This window comes from Lissotriton vulgaris, chromosome 9 (assembly GCF_964263255.1).
Source record: "Lissotriton vulgaris chromosome 9, aLisVul1.2, whole genome shotgun sequence".
In the NCBI taxonomy this organism is placed as follows: domain Eukaryota; kingdom Metazoa; phylum Chordata; class Amphibia; order Caudata; family Salamandridae; genus Lissotriton; species Lissotriton vulgaris.
This window is the reverse complement of record NC_141697.1, coordinates 947,174,126-947,177,483: the sequence shown is the minus strand read 5'-3', so window position 1 is coordinate 947,177,483 and position 3,358 is coordinate 947,174,126. Positions and strand designations below refer to the sequence as shown.

At 69.7% G+C, this 3,358-nt stretch overlaps 1 non-coding gene across 1 annotated transcript; it reads left to right on the top strand.

Annotated features, from left to right (window-relative positions):
- The first annotated feature begins 122 nt into the window (after positions 1 to 122).
- LOC147692592 (5.8S ribosomal RNA) lies at positions 123 to 276 on the top strand. The gene has a single exon (XR_015300203.1). It is a non-coding gene; the product is annotated as a 5.8S ribosomal RNA (ribosomal RNA).
- The last annotated feature ends 3,082 nt before the right edge of the window (positions 277 to 3,358 follow it).

Here is a 3,358-nt window from a genome sequence, read left to right as displayed (position 1 = left end):
GGGGAAGCCTTGAACGGGGCACCGGGGCCGTCTTGCCGCGCGGGCGGGGGACGGACGGTGTCGCCTTCCTCCCGCCTCTCCTGCACCCGCAGGTGGGCGAACGTTTTCGAAAAGTTGCCTGTGACTCTTGGCGGTGGATCACTCGGCTCGCGCGTCGATGAAGAACGCAGCTAGCTGCGAGAATTAGTGTGAATTGCAGGACACATTGATCATCGACACTTCGAACGCACCTTGCGGCCCCGGGTTCCTCCCGGGGCTACGCCTGTCTGAGGGTCGCTCGATCGTCAATCGCCCCGGGGCTTCCCCGGGACGCGTCCCCCCACAAGTTCAGACCACCCCGATCGCCCGTGGCAGGGTCCCTCGCCGGGTCCTGCCGCGGAGGTACGCCGCCGGCGCGCCTGGCCCCCTGAGAAGGGGGCCTGGCGACCGGTCCGCCCCGGGCCCGTCCCGGGGCGCCTGGCTGCGTGCCGCGCGAGGCTGTCTGTGGTGTCCCACCGGCTGCCCGCGCGCACGCGCCTCGGGCGCCCACCTCCGCGGCCGGCTCTCCGGAGAGGGCGAAGCCCGGTGCGATCCGGGGAAAGAGATGGCGTGCGCTGCCGGGCGTTGCCAGGCCCCTGCTCCGGCAGGGGCCCGGCCTCTTCCCCGGCAGTGCCCCCTTTTGACGCTCCGGCGTCATGCTTCCGACTACGACCTCAGATCAGACGTGGCGACCCGCTGAATTTAAGCATATTACTAAGCGGAGGAAAAGAAACTAACCAGGATTCCCCCAGTAACGGCGAGTGAAGAGGGAAGAGCCCAGCGCCGAATCCCCGCCCGGCGGCGGGCGCGGGAAATGTGGCGTACAGAAGACCGACTCCCCGGCGTCGCTCAGGGGGCCCAAGTCCTTCTGATCGAGGCTCACCCCGCGGACGGTGTTAGGCCGGTAGCGGCCCCCGGCGCGCCGGGATCGGGTCTTCTCGGAGTCGGGTTGCTTGGGAATGCAGCCCAAAGCGGGTGGTAAACTCCATCTAAGGCTAAATACGGGCGCGAGACCGATAGCCAACAAGTACCGTAAGGGAAAGTTGAAAAGAACTTTGAAGAGAGAGTTCAAGAGGGCGTGAAACCGTCGAGAGGTAAACGGGTGGGGTCCGTGCAGTCCGCCCGGAGGATTCAACCCGGCGGGAAGGTCGGTGGCCCGGGAGTTCCGGATCCCCTCCGCGGGACCGGGGCCCGGGCCCTACCCGGCCCCCGCAGGGCGCATTTCCTCCGCGGTGGTGCGCCGCGACCGGCTCCGGGTCGGCTGGGAAGGCTTCGGGGTGGCAGGTGGCCCTCCGCTCCGGCGGAGGGTGTTACAGCCCCCCTGGCAGCAGCTTCGCCGTGTCCGCGGGGCCGAGGGAGATTCGACCGCCTCCGCGCCCTCTCCCGGGCACCCGTCCCCGGCCGCCCCTCGGGGCGCGCCGGGTCGGTTGTCTTGGGGGACGGGGCCCCCTGCTCCCGGCGCGACTGTCGACTGGGGCGGACTGTTCTCAGTGCGCCCCGACCGCGTCGCGCCGCCGGGCGGGGAGGCCCACGCCGGGCGCCAGGGGTCTGCGGCGATGTCGGTTACCCACCCGACCCGTCTTGAAACACGGACCAACACGGACCAGGGCCCGGTGGAGCGGGAATACCCCTCCGTCCTGCTAGCCGGCCGGGGGTCCGGGGCGCCCGGGACAGAGGGTCCATCAGGGCCCGGGGAGGCCTGAAGCCCCGGAGCCCCGGAGCCCCGGAGCTCTGGAGCCCTGCAGCCCCAGAGCCCTGCAGGCCCGGGGCAGGCAGATTGGCATCATTTGGGTCCCGGTCATCTGGTCGCCCCTCTCGCCTCGGCCATCTGGTCACCTGCAATGCTTTCCTATGAAGCGACCAGATGGCCGGACTTCCCTGGAAGTGCCGATGAGGTGCCATTTGCCTCCCGGATCCCAGCCAGGGCTCCAGGAGGTTGGGCACGTTTGCGCCGTGGGTCCCCTCTGTCACCTCGAGTGCATGGATTACAAGAAATGGGGGTAATTTTCCTCCGGATTAGTAGGTGCAAGGGTATGCCCGAACACCCTTCTGGGGCTGGTCGTTCCCTGCTTGGGACCAGATGGGCGATGCCTGGGCAACACCTCCCAGGCATCCGGGGCTCCCTCCTCCGGCCCACAGAGTGGCAAAGTACCCGGGACGGGCTCCATGGGTCCCAGGCCCTGTAACCCTGGAGCCCTGCAGACCTCGAGCCCTGGAGCCCAGCAGCCCCGGAGCTCTGCAGCCCTGGAGCCTTGGAGCCCTGCAGCCCAGGAGCCCTGGAGCCCTGGAGCCCCGGAGCCCCCGAGCCCCGTAGCCCTGCAGCCCCTCGAGCCGTGGAGCCCTGCAGTCCCCGAGCCCTGCAGACCCAGAGACCCAGAGACCCAGAGACCCAGAGACCCAGAGCCCCAGAGCCCCAGAGCCCCAGAGCCCCGGAGCCCCGGAGGCCTGGAGCCTGGAGCCTGGAGCCTTGGAGCCCCGGAGCTCCCTACAGGCCTGGGGCAGGCAGATTGGTGTCATCATTTCGGTCCCGGCCATCTGGTCGCCCCTCTCGCCTCGGCCATCTGGTCGCCCGCAATGCTTTCCTATGTAGCGACCAGATGGCCGGACTTCCCTGGAAGTCCCGATGAGGTGCCATTCGCCTCCCGGATCCCAGCGAGGGCTCCGGGAGGTCGGGCACGTTTGCGCCCTGGGTCCCCTCTGTTACCTCGTGTGCAGGGATTACAAGAAATGGGGGTAACTTTCCTCCGGATTGATAGGGACAAGGTACTCTGGGACCCCTCTCGGCCTAGCGGTGTCCGTTGTGCCTGGGGAGCCTGGCTGGGTTCAAGAGCTCCGGCCGGGGCACCGTCCTGGGTCCTTCCGCGTGGCAGGGTGCCCGGGATGGGTTCCGGAGGGCCCGGGGAAGGCTACCCCTGTGCCTCTGGGCCTTGGGGTCCCCGGGCCCCGGATGGGGTGCTCTGGCCCAGGGCCCTGTCCTCCGGCCTGCCGCACTGTCAAAGGCCCGGCACTGGGTTCCGTGGTGCCCGGGGTGCCTCCCCGTGCTTGGCTGGGTTCAGGAGCTCCGTCCTGGGGCCCTCAGTTGCCCCGGGGAGGTTGGCCTCCTTGCCCGGGGGTCCGTCCTGGGTCCTGCCGCGTGGCAGGGTGCCTGGGACGGGGTCCGGAGGACCCGGGGTAGGCTTCCCCTGCGCCTCTGGGCCTGGGAGCCCCGGCAGGGTCCAGGGGCCTCGCCGGGCCCCGAGTGGGGTGCTTGGGCCCAGGGCCCCGTCCCTCCGGCCTGCCGCACTGCCAAAGGCCCGGGACTGGGTTCCGTGGTGCCCAGGGAGCCTCCCCTTGCTCCGCT